Source organism: Bubalus bubalis, chromosome X (assembly GCF_019923935.1).
Source record: "Bubalus bubalis isolate 160015118507 breed Murrah chromosome X, NDDB_SH_1, whole genome shotgun sequence".
In the NCBI taxonomy this organism is placed as follows: Eukaryota; Metazoa; Chordata; class Mammalia; order Artiodactyla; family Bovidae; genus Bubalus; species Bubalus bubalis.
In genome coordinates, this window is record NC_059181.1 from 53976698 (window position 1) to 53994663 (window position 17966).

Here is a 17966-nt window from a genome sequence, read left to right on the forward strand (position 1 = left end):
GGATGAGATGATTGGATGGCTTCACCTACTCAATGGACATGCGTTTGATCAAGCTCCGGGAGATGGTGAACGACAGGGAATCCTGGCATGCTGCAGTCCATGGGATTGCAAAGAGTCAGACACGAATGAGAAACTGAACAACAACAAAAAGATGTGGAAGTGGCTTCAAAATTCGGTAATGGGCAGAGGCTAGAAGAGTGTTGAGGTACATGCTGGAAGTACAGATGTTAAAGGAGATTTTAATGAGATCTCAGGCAGAAATGAAAAGCAGGCTATTGGGAATTGGGGGAACAGTGATCTGGTTTTAATGTGGCAATGAACTTGGGTGAATTGTGTTCTAATGTTTTGTGGAAGGTAGAAATTGAAAGTGATAAAATCAAATATTTAGCAGAGGAGATTTCTGAGCAAAGTATTGAAGATACAGCTTGGATCCTCTTTTCTTTTTATAGTAAAACGTGAAAGGAGAAAGATGAATTTAAGAAGGAATTGTTAGTCAAAAAGGAAGCTGAACCTTGAGATTTTGAAAACATTTAGTGTATGCATATTGCAGAAAATGAGAAAGCTTGTTTTGAAGAGAACAGTAAGGGTGTGGCTGAACAAACATTTGATAAGGAGATCATGGGCACACTCAGAAATGTGATCTGATCTGCTGAGCCATGTGGGCAGAAGCCAGGAAGAGAGATGGGATTACACCAATAGAAACACTGCCAGGTGGACCTAAAGAGGACAGAAAAAGTGAACTGAAGGAAGGCTGTCAGACTTCTTAAGTCCCGCAGGACCAGAACACAGGACTCTTTGGCTTCAAACATGCACTATTCTTCAAGAAAAGAGATAAATGGCTCTGAATGTGATTCAGAGACCACCAGGGCTACCTCTTTGGTTTCAGAGTGATGTTGTACCCTCAGTGCAAACAAGCCATATGACCTTTGACTAGAGCCACAGGCACAGGGCTGCCTGGAGCCTTGGGGTGGGATTGCCACCTCTGTGCGTCCAGAAGGTGGGGCTTTGAGCCAAAGAGGATCATTTTCTAAACAACATTTAATGGAATTTGCCTTGCTAGGTATTGAACTCACTTGGAACCCTTTACTCCTTTCTTCTTTCCTACTTCTGTCTTTTGGAGTGAGAATGTGTATCCTTTGTTCTTTCCATCACTCTATTTCAGAAACATATAACTTGCCTGGTTTCACAGGTTCACAGCTGGAAAGGAATTTTGCCTCATGATCAATTGTACCTTGAGTCTTACCCATACCATATTTAGATGATTTTTAGATGAGACTTTAGACTTTAGAGTGATACTAGAATGTACTAAGTCTTTGGGGGCTTTCAGGATGGAATGAATATATTATGCATGCAATAAGGATAGGAATTTTGGGGAAAAGCAACAGAATGCTTTGAATTGATTTGTGTCTCCCCCAAATTCATATGTGGAAGCCCTAATCCTCTGTGAGACTTCATTGGAGATAGAATTTTTGTCGTTGTTTTTCAGTTGTTCAGTCAAGTCTGATTCTTTGCAACACCATACATACCACAATTCACTGTCCCTTACTGTCTCCTGGAGTTTGCTCAAACTCATGTCCACTGAGTTGGTGATGCCATCGAACCATCTTATCCTCTGTTGCCCCCTTCTCCTCCTGCCCTCAATTTTTTGTAGCATCAGGGTCTTTTCCAATGAGTCAGCTCTCTGCATCAGGTGGCCAAGTATTGGAGCTTCAGCATCAGTCTTTCAAATGAATATTCAGGATTGATTTCCTTTAGGATTGACTAGCTTAATCTCATTACAGTCCAAGGGGCTCTCAAGTCTTCTCTAGCACCACAGTTCAAAAGCATCAATTCTCTGGTGCTCAGCCTTCTTAATGGTCAAACTCTAACATCTGTGCATGACTACTGGAAAAACCATGGCTTTAATTATATGGACCATTGTCAGCAAAGTGATGTCTCTGCCTTTTAATATACCGTATAGGTTTGTCATAGCTTTTCTTACAAGGAGCAAGCATCTTTTAATTTCATGGCTGCAGTCACCATCTGCAGTGATTTTGGAGGCCATGAAAATAAAATCTGTCACTGTTTCAACTTTCCCCCTTCCATTTGCCATTGAGTGATGGGACCAGATGCCATGATCTTAGTTTTTTGAATGTTGAGTTTCAAGCCAGCTTTTTCATTCTCCTCTTTCACCCTCATCAGAAAATCTTTAGTTCCTCTTTGCCTTCTACCATTAGAGTGACATTATCTGCATATCTGAAGTTGCTGATATTTCTCCTGGCAGTCTTGATTCCAGCTTGTGATTAATCCAGCCTGGGATTTCACATAATGTACTTTGCATATAAGTTATATAAGCAGGGTGACAGTATACAGCCTTGACATACTCCTTTCCCAATTCTGAACCAGTCCATTGTTTGCATACAGGTTTCTCAGGAGGCAGGTAAAGTGGTCTGGTATTCCCATCTCTTTAAGAATTTTCCAGTTTGTTGTGATCCACACAGTCAAAGGCTTTAGCATAGTCAATGAAGCAGAAGTAGATGTTGTTCTGTAATTCTATTGCTTTTCCAATGATCCAACAGATGTCGGCAGTTAGATCTCTGGTTCCTCTGCCTTTTCTAAAACCAGCTTGAACATCTGAAAGTTCTCAGCTCATGTATTGTTGAAGCCTATCTTGAAGGATTTTGAACATTACCTTGCTAGCATGTGAAATTAATTGTGTGGTAGTTTGAACATTCTTTGGCACTACCTTTCTTTGGGATTGGAATGAAAACTGACCTTTTCCAGTCCTGTGGCCACTGCTGAGTTTTCCAAATATGCTGGCATATTGAATGCAGCACTTTCACAGCATCATCTTTTAGGATTTGAAATAGCTCAGCTAGAATTCCATCACTTACACCAGCTTTGTTCATAGTAATGCTTCCTAAGGCCCACTTGACTTCACACTCTAGTATATCTGGTTCTAGGTAAGTGACCACACTGTCGTGGTTATCCAGGTCATTAAGACCTTCCTTGCATAGTTCTTCTGTGTATTCTTGCCACCTCTTCTTAATCTCTTGCTTCTGTTAGGTCCTTACCATTTCTGTCCTTTTGTCCTTAATTGTGCCCATATTTGCATGAAATGTTCCTTTGGTATCTCCAACTTTCTTGAAGAGATCTCTAGTCTTCCTCATTCTATTGTTTTCCTCTATTTCTTTTCATTGTTAAGAAGGACTTCTTATCTCTCCATACTGTCCTCTGAAACTCTGTTTTCAGTTTGGTATATCTTTATCTTTTTCCTTTACTTTTTGCTTCTCTTTTTTTGCAGCTCTTTGTAAGGCTTCCTCAGACAACCACTTTGCCTTCTTGCATTTCCTTTTCTTTGGGATGGTTTTGGTTACCACCTCCTGAAGAATGTTGCAAACCTCAACGATAGTTCTTAGTTCTTCAGACACTCTGTCTATCAGACCTAATCCCTTGAATCTATTCATCACCTCCACTGTATACTCATAAGGGATTTGATTTAGGTCATATCTGAATGGCCTAGTAGTTTTCCCTACTTTCTTCAATTTAAGTCTGAATATTGCCTTCAGGAGTTCATAATCTTAGCCATAGTCAGCTCCTGATCTTGTTTTTGCTGACTGTATAGAACTTCTCTATCTTCATCTCAAAAAATATAATCAATCTGCTTTCAGTATTAAAAAGATAGAATCTTTAAGTAGGTGAGTAAGGCTACATGAGGTTATAAGAGTGGGGCCCTGATCTGATAGAACTGGTGTCCTTAGAAAAGAAGCTGAATCACCAGAGATACAGCTCTCCACTATGTGAGGACACAGGGAGAAGGCTGCTGTCTGCAAATCAGGAGCAGAGCTCTCACTGAAAACTGAATTCTGCCACGACCTTGATCTTTGACTTTTCTATCTCCAGAACTGTGAGAAAATAAATTCCTTTTGTTTAGGCCACCTGTCTGATATATATATATTTTTTTATTGTAGAGTGACCAGACTGACCCTGATTGCTGCATTGCTTGACTTCAAGACCTTATTTTACCATTTACTGACTGGGTGAACTGGGAGAACTGACTTGGCTATCCTGGTCCTTTAGTTTCCTCACCTCTCACATACAGTTTCATGTTTCTACACAGGTTTTATAACTATAATTTTAAATTTGAAGAGCCCTTACCATGTTGTTGAGTTTCAGGTATTTTCTGTATTCTTACTATTATAAAGATATTCACACATTTAACTTTTTCTTTCTATTGAATTACCCCCTTAGGATTGACTCTCAGGAGTAAGATTACTAGGTCAAAAAATATAAGTATTTTTATTGATTATCCATATTGCTCAATTGCTTTCCAAAAGGACCAAACCATTATGGACTGATTTAATAGGTATCAAAAACTTCCTATTTATTATTTCACTTTCCATTTCCTGTTATTACTGATCTTGAACTTGTCCCCACATGTTTATTCACTTTTTACATTTCTTCTTTTGTGAATTATTTTCATGTTCTTTGTCTACTTTTCTAGCACATTCTTGATATCGCTATACATATAGGTATTAATCTTTTTCTGTTGTATTTTATGTACATATTTCCTTAACTATTTCCTTACTTTTTAGTTTTGTTCCTTTTCTCTATAAAGAAGATTTTAAATATATAGTAAATTCTATTGAGCTCTACTTCTGTAATTTTTAAAAACTGAATTAAAAAATTGAAATCATTCCAAAGGATATCTAAAAATTATTCCAATTCTTTTTTCAAAGTTTCTTATGATTGAATTTTTAAAAGTATACCTTGAATTTACTTCTGTGTACTTAAGATGTAAATCTAATATTTTCTTTCCTGATTGTTCAATTATTATCCTAATACCAATATTAAATATCCTTTCCACACACCATCAGTATGTATTTTTCACTTCATCATACAGGCAAATACTTTAATAATTATTAATATAATAATAACTAAATATATTTACGGTCTATTGATCTGTATTTGGATAAGCACCACTGCCTTTCCATTATTGTTACTTTATAAGAAGTTTTGAAATCTTGTGGGAAGCCTACCTTTCCCCATTATTGTCCTGCCTTTTCCAGTTTTCTTTGATATTATTTCCTATTTATTTTCTCAGTAATATTTTAGAAGTCATCCAGAGTAATAGATTGGAACGTGGTCCCAGTGCTTTCTTTTACATTCTTTTCCTCTAGGTGCTCAATAAACATTTGTGAAATTAAAAGATAGAATAAATTCTATAGCATGGTGTTTGCTGAAGGATTCCAAGATAAAAACAAGTTTCTATCTGCTTCTCCAAACCCCTTACACTTCGAAAAAGCACTTAGAATCTAGAATGTGTATTTGAGAAACCCTACTCTGCTGTTGGAGATTACTGTTTGCTCATGCACTCAACAAATACTTATGGAGTACCTATTTTATCCTAACATTGTTCTAGGTACAGGGGGTAAAGCAAATGAACACAAGAGACAAATAAATTAATATATTATGGAAGCCATTTATATATTGATCTTCCCTGATAGCTCAGCTGGAAAGAATCCACCTGCAATGCAGGAGTCTCCGGTACCCACTCCAGTATTCTGGCCTGGAGGACTCCATGGACTGCATAGTCCATGGGGTCGCAAAGAGTCAGACACAACTGAGAGACTTTCACTTTCATTTTCTTTCTTTTATTTATATACAGTACATGAATTGACCCAATGGCCAGGCTCCTCTGTCCATTGGATTTCCCAGGCAAGAATCCTGAAAATGAGTATACTACCCAAAGTAATTTATAGATTCAATGCAATCCCTATCAAGCTACCAACAGTATTCTTCACAGAGCTAGAACAAATAATTTCACAATTTGTATGGAAATACAAAAAACGTTGAATAGCCAAAGCGATCTTGAGAAAGAAGAATGGAACTGGAGGAATCAACCTACCTGACTTCAGGCTCTACTACAAAGCCACAGTTATCAAGACAGTATGGTACTGGCACAAAGACAGAAATATAGATCAATGGAACAAAATAGAAAGCCCAGAGATAAATCCACGCACATATGGACACCTTATCTTTGACAAAGGAGGCAAGAATATACAATGGATTAAAGACAATCTCTTTAACAAGTGGTGCTGGGAAATCTGGTCAACCACTTGTAAAAGAATGAAACTAGAACACTTTCTAACACCATACACAAAAATAAACTCAAAATGGATTAAAGATCTAAACGTAAGACCAGAAACTATAAAACTCCTAGAGGAGAACATAGGCAAAACACTCTCTGACATACACCACAGCAGGATCCTCTATGACCCACCTCCCAGAATATTGGAAATAAAAGCAAAAATAAACAAATGGGACCTAATTAACCTTAAAAGCTTCTGCACATCAAAGGAAACTATTAGCAAGGTGAAAAGACAGCCTTCAGAATGGGAGAAAATAATAGCAAATGAAGCAACTGACAAAGAATTAATCTCAAAAATATACAAGCAACTCCTACAGCTCAACTCCAGAAAAATAAATGACGCAATCAAAAAATGGGCCAAAGAACTAAATAGACATTTCTCCAAAGAAGACATACAGATGGCTAACAAACACATGAAAAGATGCTCAACATCACTCATTATCAGAGAAATGCAAATCAAAACCACTATGAGATACCATTTCACACCAGTCAGAATGGCTGCGATCCAAAAGTCTACAAATAATAAATGCTGGAGAGGGTGTGGAGAAAAGGGCACCCTCTTACACTGTTGGTGGGAATGCAAACTAGTACAGCCACTATGGAGAACACTGTGGAGATTCCTTAAAAAACTGAAAATAGAACTGCCTTATGAACCAGCAATCCCACTGCTGGGCATACACACTGAGGAAACCAGAAGGGAAAGATACACGTGTACCCCAATGTTCATCGCAGCACTGTTTATAATAGCCAGGACATGGAAGCAACCTAGATGTCCATCAGCAGATGAATGGATAAGAAAGCTGAGGTACATATACACAATGGAGTATTACTCAGCCATTAAAAAGAATACATTTGAATCAGTTCTAATGAGATGGATGAAACTGGAGCGTATTATACAGAGTGAAGTAAGCCAGAAGGAAAAACACCAATACAGTATACTAACGCATATATATGGAATTTAGAAAGATGGTAACAATAACCCTGTGTATGAGACAGCAAAAGAGACACTGATGTATAGAACAGTCTTATGGACTCTGTGGGAGAGGGAGAGGGTGGGAAGATTTGGGAGAATGGCATTGAAACATGTAAAATATCATGTATGAAATGAGTTGCCAGTCCAGGTTCGATGCACAATACTGGATGCTTGGGGCTAGTGCACTGGGACGACCCAGAGGGATGGTATGGGGAGGGAGGAGGGAGGAGGGTTCAGGATGGGGAACACATGTATACCTGTGGCGGATTCATTTTGATATTTGGCAAAACTAATACAATTATGTAAAGTTTAAAAATAAAATTAAAAAAAAAAACATTGAATCACAATGTTGTACACCTGAAACTAAATAATGTTGTAAATCAACTGTACTATAATATAAAAAGTAAGTTATCTGGGAGAATCAATAATTTGGTTGCCCCCAAATTATTTCTATGAGCCTAGATAGAAAAAACAGTGAAACTAGTTGTAACTCTTTTGCTCAGAGTGACTAGTTATCAGCTACACATGGTCTTTGAGAAATCAACTTCAGATCTCAGAGTTGATTCTCTTCCTATGGCTGAGCGACTAAACAAGAAGAAGAAGAAATGAATAACACACTGTGTAGCATAGAGGTAGCTTGTTGATTTTTCTATCTAGCCTCATTTGTCTCTATCCATCTCCTTATCCTGCCACATTTGTTCTTCGCACCAGCACCCCTACACACACACTTGCTATTCCAGAAATACTACACTGTTTATAGACTCTGAATTCTCTCAGAATCCCCAGGCCTCCATCTTTGCACATCCTGATTTCTCTGCATCAGTTCAGTTCAGTTGCTCAGTTGTGTCCGACTCTTTGCAACCCCATGGACTGCAGCATGCCAGGCTTCCTGTCCATCACCAACTCCCAGAGCTTGCTCAAACTCATGTCCATCAAGTCAGTGATGCCATCCAACCATCTCATCCTCTGTCATCCCCTTTTCCTCCTGCCTTCAATCTTTCCTAGCATCAGAGTCTTTTCCAGTGAGTCGGCTCTTCACATCAGGTGGCCAGAATTTTGAAGTTTCAGCTTCAGCATCAGTCTTTCCAATGAACATTCAGGACCAATTTCCTTTAGGAAGGACTGGTTGGATTTCCCTGCAGTCCAAGGGACTCTCAAGAGTCTTCTCCAACACCACAGTTTAAAAGCATCAGTTCTTCAGTGCTCAGCTTTCTTTATAGTCCAGCTCTCACATCCATACATGGCTACTGGAAAAACCATAGCTTTGACTAGATGGACCTTTGTCAGCTAATTAATGTCTCTCCTTTTTAATGTACTATCTAGATTGGTCATAGCTTTTTTTCCAAGGAGCAAGCTTCTTTTAATTTCATGGCCACAGTCACCATCTGCAGTGATTTTGGAGCCCAAGAAAATAAAGTCTGCCACTGTTTCCATTGTTTCCCCATCTATTTGCTGTGAAGTGATGGCATCGGAAGCCACGAGCTTAGTTTTTTTAATGTTGAGCTTTAAGCCAACTTTTTCACTCTCCTCTTTCACTTTCATCAAGAGGCTTTTTAGTTCCTCTTCCCTTTCTGCCATAAGGGTGGTGTCATCTGCGTATCTGAGGTTACTGATATTTCTCCTGGCAATCTTGATTCCAGCTTGTGTTTCATCCAGCCCGGCATTTCACATGATATACTCTGCATATAAGTTAAATAAGCACAGTGACAATATACAGCCTTGACATACTCCTTTGCCAGTTTGGAACCAGTCTGTTGTTCCATGTCTGGTTCTAACTGTTGCTTCTTGGTCTGCATACATTTTTCTCAGGAGGCAGGTAAGGTGGTCTGGTATTCCCATCTCTTGTAGAATTTTCCACATTTGTTGCATTTCTCTGCATGGCATTCTCTATTGCCACCTTTCAAACCCTTAATAATCTTTTAGCAGAAGCTGAAGACATGGTAAGTTCTGAAACAAGGCTGCCTTAATTTTTCTTAATTAATTTATTTTTTATTGAAGCATAATTGATTTACAAAATTTACAGTTTTCTGTCAAACCTCAACATGATTCAGCCATAGGTATACATATGTCCTCTCCCTTTTGAAACTCTCTCCTGAATTTAAGTTCCAGTTCTGTTTATTAGCTGTGTGGCTTCAGGCAAATTATCTTACATATCTGAGTCTCTGTTCCTCCATCTGTAAAACAGGGCTAATAAAAGTACCTACCTAATAGGCTTTTTATCCAGATTAGATGAGTTAATACATTTAAATTGTTTACAAGCATATTTGGTACACAGTAACCTCTCATTGCCGGGAGAAACATCAATAACCTCAGATATGCAGATGACACCACCCTTATGGCAGAAAGTGAAGAGGAACTAAAAAGCCTCTTGATGAAAGTGAAAGAGGAGAGTGAAAAAGTTGGCTTAAAGCTTAACATTCAGAAAACGAAGATCATGGCATCTGGTCCCATCACTTCTTGGGAAATAGATGGGGAAACAGTGTCAAACTTTATTTTGGGGGGCTCCAAAATCACTGCAGATGGTAATTTCAGCCATGAAATTAACAGACGCTTACTCCTTGGAAGGAAATTTATGACCAATCTAGAAAGCATATTAAAAATCAGAGACATTACTTTGCCAACAAAGGTCCGTCTAGTCAAGGCTATGGTTTTTCCAGTAGTCATGTATGGATGTGAGAGTTGGACTGTGAAGAAAACTGAGCACCGAAGAATTGATGCTTTTGAACTGTGGTGCTGGAGAAGACTCTTGAGAGTCCCTTGGACTGCAAGGAGATCCAACCAGTCCATTCTGAAGGAGATCAGCCCTGGGATTTCTTTGGAAGGAATGATGCTAAAGCTGAAACTCCAGTACTTTGGCCACCTCATGCGAAGAGTTGATTCATTGGAAAAGACTCTGATGCTGGGAGGGATTGGGGGCAGGAGGAGAAGGGGACGACAGAGGATGAGATGGCTGGATGGCATCACTGACTCGATGGACATGAGTCTCAGTGAACTCCGGGAGTTGGTGATGGATAGGGAGGCCTGGCGTGCTGCGATTCATGGGGTCACAAAGAGTCGGACACGACTGAGCAACTGAACTAAACTGAACCTCTCAATGGAAGAGTTTGCTGTTATAATTTAAGTCTTAGCATCAATACTACCTTATATATATGCTGGGGTCACAAATGGGCAGTTTGCAGGCTATATTTTACTAGGATCACATGGTGTTTACATTTTGTATTACAAAACCCTCTTTGTTGTTGTTTAGTCAATAAGTCATGTCTGATTCTTTTGTGACCCCATGGATTGTAGCCCATCAGGCTCCTCTGTCCATGGGATTTCCCAGGCAAGAAAACTGGAGTTGGTTGCCATTTCCTTCTCCAGAGGATCTTCATGACCCAGGGATCAAACCCCCGTCTCCTGATTTGGCAGCTTCCCTGGTGGCTTAGATGGCAAAGCGTCTGCCCACAATGCAGGAGATCTGGGTTCGATCCCAGGGTTGGAAAGATCCCCTGAAGAAGGAAATGGCAACCCACTCCAGTACTCTTGCCTGGAAAATCCCATGGACGGAGGAGCCTGGTGGGCTACAATCCATGGGGTCGCAGAGAGTCGGACACAACTGAGCAATTTCACTTTCACTTTCTTTACTACTGAGCCATCAGGGAAGCACACTATACCCTCTAGTTTAGTAGAAACTCCGCTACTCCCTGTATCCACCTGTTTTATTAATTTGCCTAGTCTTGGAAGCTTTGGGTTTGAAATCTTTTGTAAGCACACCTCTTTTCTGATGCCCTTGGACAGAATCCCATGGGTTCAGTGCATACCTCCTTTAAAGTAGTTCTACAAATAAGTTCATTTGTATCAATTTTTTTAGATTTCACATATAAGTAACGTCATATGATATTTGTCTTTCTCTGTTTGAGTTACTTCACTTAGTATGATAATCTATAGGCCCATCCATGTTGCTGCAAATGGCATTATTTCATTCTTTTTAATGACTGAGTTATATCACAGTGTATATGTATAGTACATATTCTTTATCCATTCATCTGTCAATGAACATTTAGGTTACATCTGTATCTTAGCCATTTACCAAAGGGGAACATGGGGTGGGGAGGGATAAATTAGGATTTAGGGATTAACATATACATATATAAAATAGATAATCAATAAGGACCTACTGTATAGCACAGGGAACTCAACTCAATATTCTGTAAAAACCTATCTAGGAAAAGAACCTGAAAAAGAATGGATATATGTATATGTATAACTGAATCATGGGCTTCCCAAGTGGCTCGGTGGTAAAGAATCCACCTACCAATGCAGGAAATGCAGGTTCAATCTCTGGGTAGGGAGATCCCCTGGAGAAGGAAATGGCAACCCACTTTAGTATTCTTGCCTAGAAAATCCCATGGACAGAGGAGACTGATGGGCTAGTCCATGGGGTTGCAAAACAGTTGGACATGATCTAGCAACTAAACAAAAACAACAGCAAATAACTGAATCACTTAGCTATACACCTGAAACTAACACATAGTAAGTCAACTATACTTCAATATAAAATAAAAATTAAACTTAAAAAATAAATAAATTACATGTGCTATAAATTAATGTCTGACTTAACCAAGATTATAATAGGGTATACTAATTTTGTGTGGTATGTCTGTATTTAATGATTCTTAATCACAGCAGTTAAGTACATGTATAGTGGGAAAGTTAGACAAGGCTGTGGTCCTAGTGTGATTAGATTGACTAGTTTTCTGTGAGTATGGTTTCAGTGTGTTTGCCCTCTGATGCCCTCTTGCAACACCTACTGTCTTACTTGGGTTTCTCTTACCTTGGGCGTGGGATATCTCTTCACGGCTGCTCCAGCAAAGCGCAGCCATTGCTCCTTACCTTGGATGAGGGGTATCTCCTCACTACCGCCCTTCCTGACCTTCAATGTGGGATAGCTCCTCTAGGCCCTCCTGCGCCCACACAGCCATGGCTCCTTGGACGTGGGGTTGGTCCTCCCGGCCACCGCCCCTGGCCTCGCATCCGGTCCCACCACTTCATGGGAAATAGATGGGGAAACAGTGTCAGACTTTATTTTTCTGGGCTCCAAAATCACTACAGATGGTGACTGCAGCCATGAAATTAAGAGACGCTTACTCCTTGGAAGGAAAGTTATGACCAACCTAGATAGCATATTCAAAAGCAGAGACATTACTTTGCCAACATAGGTTCGTCTAGTCAAGGCTATGGTTTTTCCTGTGGTCATGTATGGATGTGAGAGTTGGACGGTGAAGAAGACTGAGCGCCGAAGAAATGATGCTTTTGAACTGTGGTGTTGGAGAAGACTCTTGAGAGTCCCTTGGACTGCAAGGAGATCCAATCAGTCCATTCTGAAGGAGATAAGCCCTGGGATTTCTTTGGAAGGAGTGATGCTGAAGCTGAAACTCCAGTACTTTGGCCACCTCATGCGAAGAGTTGACTCATTGGAAAAGACTCTGATGCTGGGAGGGATTGGGGGCAGGAGGAAATGGGGACGACAGAGGATGAGATGGCTGGATGGCATCACTGACTCGATGGACGTGAGTCTGAGTGAACTCCGGGAGTTGGTGATGGACAGGGAGGCCTGGCATGCTGCGATTCATGGGGTCGCAAAGAGTCGGACACGACTGAGTGACTGATCTGATCTGATCTGATAGTGGGAAAATTGTGAAAGCACAGGTACTAGTCTTCAAATGACTCTGTAGCACTGATTTCCAATTATAAAAATTTATTTTAGATGATCAAATTAGTAGTAGAGGGAAATTTTGCAGTGCTAACCTGGGAATTTCCCCCTACACCTGAGTTTTAATCTCACAAGTTATTAATTACCTAGAATATAGTTTAGATGTGTTTTTCTGTAAGACTGTTTAAAAGAACTGCAGGGCTACTAATAGTATCTCACACAATCATCACTGTGCAATAAGCCAGGTAGTATAATAAACTTACCTTGTTATTCCAAGCAAACACAAAATCTGTTCTACAGCCTTTGATTTTTTTCTTGTTTGAGTCTTCACTGTGGACTTCTTGAGCAAAAGGATCTCAGTATTGCTAGTACCTACATGGCGCTGGTGGTAAAGAACCCGCCTGCCAGTGCAGGAGACATAAGAGATGTGGGTTCAATCCCTGCGTTGGGAAGATCCTCTGGAGAAGGGAATGGCAGGCCACTCCAGTATTCTTTCCTGGAGAATCCCATGGAGAGAAGAGCCTGACGGGCTACAGTCTGTGGGGTCACAAAGAGCTGGACATGACTGAAGTGACTTGGCATGCATGCATGCAAAATAGTGCCTTAAACAAAGAATTGCTCAATAAACATTTATTGTGTGGCTGACTGGGTGAATGAAATGAATAGTTGATGTAGACCCTATTGTCACTTAAGAACAGGCTTCTGGAGAGAGTTATGGGGTTTCTTTGCAGGCAAACCTAAACTTAAGAAGCCATTTACAGAGAGCTTTCTGATCCTGGCTGACTGATTTAAGTTCTCTTTAACTTCTTTCCTCCAAGGCCTCATCTTCTTTGACAGTCATTAATGAAATCAAATATTTACATGGCAAATAGAAGGGGAAACGGTGGAAGTAGTGACAGATTTCCTCTTCTTGGACTCCAGAATCACTGCGGATGGTGACTGCAGCCATGAAATCACAAGATGACTGCTTCTTGGCAGGAAAGCTATGACAAACCTAGACAGTATTGAAAAGCAGAGACATTACTCTGCCAACAAAGGTCTGTATAGTAAAGGCTGTGGTCTTCCCAGTGGTCACATACAGTGGTGAGAACTGGACTGTAAAGAAAGCAGAATGCCAAAGAATTGATGCCTTCAAACTCTGGTGCTGGAGAAGACTCCTGAAAGTCCCTTGGACAGCAAGGAAATTAAACCAGTCAGTCTTAACAGAGATCAACCCTGAACATTCACTGGAGGGCTGATGCTGAAGCTGAAGCTCCAGTATTTTTGGTCATCTGATGTGAACAGATGACTCATTGGAAAAGTCTCTGATGCTGGGAAAGATTGAGGGCAGAAGAAGAGGGCGTCAGAGGATGAGATGGTTGGACAGCATCACCAATGCAATGAACATGAACTTGGAAAAACTCCAGGAGATGGTGAGGGACAGGGAGGCCCGGCGTGCTGCAGTCCGTGGGGTTGCAAAGAGTCAGACACAACTGGGCAACTGAACAACAACAACAGTAATGGTATCAAACTAATGGGACTTAGCCACAAAGGCAAAAGAGGCAAAACACAGCACAACTCCCTATGCCTTTATAAATAACTTGGAATTTGTCAGAATAAGAGACGTCTTCTAAAATGAAAAGGCATGAATCCTTTATTGGAAGACCACAAGCTCAGGTTTTGCACAAAATTGTCCCAAAACAACATTCAATCTTTAAAAGTGATGAATTGTTTTTTCCAAGTAAATAAAGTAGGGATGTGTCCATCCATCAGTTGGTTAGGACCCTAGAACCTAGGTCTCTGTGCTTAGAAAATGGACCTTTAATAGTTGTACATACATTTGGGAGTAGTAGGACTGGATGCCATGCATCCCTAATTGTAACAGTGTGATTCAGTGGAAAGATCACTGGATTTCAGACAAAGCTAGGTTGGAGTCTATGGCAAACAGACATTAAGATGGCAACCATAATCTCAACTTCTGCCACTCACATACCTGTGTAATCATCTCTCTTTGAGTGGAGATGTAACCTATGATTTGCTCCTAACCAACAGAATATGGCAAAGGTGATGGAATATTTGTTCATGATTACATTGCATGATACAATTGTCCCTCAGTATCTATGGAAGAGTGATTCCAGGACTGCCTGCAGATATCAAAATCTGAGGATGCTCAAGTCCCTTACACAAAATGGTATAGTTTTGGTACAAAACCTGTATAATCCTCTTGTATATGTTAAATCATCTGTAGATTACTACTTATAATAAATAAGAAAATATAAATTCTATGTAAATAGTTGTGAATACAATGTCAACATTAATAATTGCCAAGCACAACAAATTCAAGTTTTGCTTTTTGGAAATTTCTGGAACTTTTTTCCTAATAATTTTTGATCCATGGATGTGGAGCCCACAGATACAGAGGGCCAACTGCATATGACACCACCCTGGTAGCTGACTTGTTCTCTTCTTCTTGACTTTGAAGAACAAGCTACCATGATTCCTACAGTCACAAGGAACTGAATGCTGCCAACAACCACACAGGTGGGGAAGCAGATTGTCCCTTAGTTGAGCCTCCAGATAAGAACTCAGCCCTGGCCAGCACTTTGATTGTGACCTTGCAAGACCCTAAGCAGAGAATTAATCTAAGCCCTTCTGAACAGACTTCCAACAAAATTAGTTATGAAATAATAAACATTTGGAATTTTAAGCTGCTAAGTTTGTAGTGTGTGCATGCTAAATTGCTTCAGTAGTGTCCAACTGTTTGGGACCCTATGGATCCAGGCTCCTCTGTCCATGGGATTCTCCAGGCAAGAATACTGGAGTGGATTGCCATGCCCTCCTCAGGGGATCTTCCTGACCCAGGAATCGAACCCACATCTCCTACATCTCCTGCATTGCTAGGCTTGTTTGTTAGCATAGCGCCATCTGGGAAGCCCTACATTTGTAGTGAAAGTGAAAGTATTAACATTCAGTTCTGTCCAACTCTTTGCAACCCCATGGACTATAGCCCATGCATGGAATTCTCCAGGCAAGAATACTTGAGTGGGTTGCCATTCCTTTATCCAGGGTATCTTCCTGACCCAGAGATGGAACCTGGGTCTCCTGTATTGCAGGCAGATTCTTCTTTTTTTTTAAATTTAAATTTATTTATTTTAATTAGAGGCTAATTACTTTACAATATTGTATTGGTTTTGCCATACATCAACATGAATCCGCCACGGGTGTACATGTGTTCCCAATCCTGAACCCCCCTCCCACCTCCCCATACCATCCCTCTGGGTCATCCCAGTGTACCAGCCCCAAGCATCCTGTATCCTGCATTGAACCTGGACTGGAGATTTGTTTCTTATATGATATTATACATGTTTCAATGCCATTCTCCCAAATCATCCCCCTCCTCTCCCACAGAGTCCAAAAGACTGTTCTATACATCTGTGTCTCTTTTGCTGTCTCGCATACAGGGTTATCATTACCATCTTTCTAAATTCCATATATATGCATTAGTATACTGTATTGGTGTTTTTCTTTCTGGCTTACTTCACTCTGTATAATAGGCTCCAGTTTCATCCACCTCATTAGAACTGATTCTTTACCATCTGAGGCACTAGGGAAGCCCAGTTTTGTGGTAACTTGTTACAAAGCATAGCAAACCAATAATGAGTCATAGTTCCACCATTAGCTGCGTAGCTCTGGGTGTGCACCTTCCTCTCTCTTTGCCTCGATTTGCTCATCTATAAAATAAGAAATGATAACCATGCAAATGCTTGCCCCATATCCTTTTGAGGGGGACTTTAGAATCCAATGAATGTGGGAGTTCTTTGTAAATCATAAAGCCCTATACAAATGTGAGGAATGCCTATTGTTTTTCTTCCCAGCCTCTCCAGAGCCTAGCAGCTCAAGTAGGTGACCTTGAAAAATTGGAAACAAATAACCAAAAAACTACAGTGGCCTTAACATTGACACTGGCTTGTCTGACCCATGTTGGAATATATGATTTAATGAAAAACAATCCCTGTGGGTAGATTGAAACATCCTAACTGTTTGGAAGACATCCTAGCTAGATCCTTAAGATGTCTGGCTCCTTTGTCTTCAGACTGTCCAGCAGCCAGGTGGACAGTCCTTTTTCCATCCTTTTTCTCTCTACCCCCTCCCATTCCCAGATTCTCACTTTACAGACATCAGTTCTAAAAGCCATTGTACAATAACCTTATTGCTTCTAGATCACTGCCTGAGGCTGTGGAGGTTATATAGGGATGTGATGACCTGCTGGGTGGAGCAGAAGGCTGCTGACAACTGAGGGAGGGTAGAGTTCCTTTCAAAACAGACCAGTAGTTCATATGTTTGTTTACAGCTATTCAGCCTTGTGAGCCCGAGCTAATGAAAAAGGTTTGCTGCTGAGGGCACTACACCACATGCACAGGTTGATCGCCCAGCCTGCTCTTCCTTGAAATAGCAGAAATGTAGGTGTTAATCAACCACCTCTTCAGATACCCTGCTCCAAATTCATTCTGCCACATAGCTTGCTTGGTATAATGCATGGCATTCAAGACCATGAATGATCTCATTCCTGCCTATTTTTTCTTGGTCCTCCTTCCAAAGCATCTTCTGGCTCTTTCTCAGATACTGGTTTAGAATCTTCTCTTAGCCATTAGGTCTCTACCATAGAACAGAGAAAGCACCACTAACAATAACAACAACAATATGAACATCTAACACAGTATGTGCTGGGAACCTTCCTAACTTTATTGTATATATTAATCCACTCATCACCATGACAAACCTAATAAGGAATGTACTGATATTTTTACCTGTTTTATGGATGAGGATATCAAGGTGCAGGTCCCCACTGCTAATGTGTAGTGGTGTGATTTGAATCCAGATACACTGAGCAAGAAAGCTATGGTCTTAATCACCATGCTATGGTTTGCTTTTTGTTTATTTGTTTGTTTCTCCCATCAGACTGCGTGTTCCTTATGAGCAGCAATCTTGTGCCTAGTGCTTAGTACAATGTCTGTCACATAGTCGTGCTTAAAAGATGTTTATTTGATGAGAGGATGAACAAATACACAGAGAAAAGAACACAGAATTTGGAGTCAGAAAGCCTAGTGTCCAGCTTAGTATCTATCATCTAACAGTTTTGTGGCTTTGAGCAAGTGAGTTAACCTTTCAAACTTCCGAAGTCCACATAG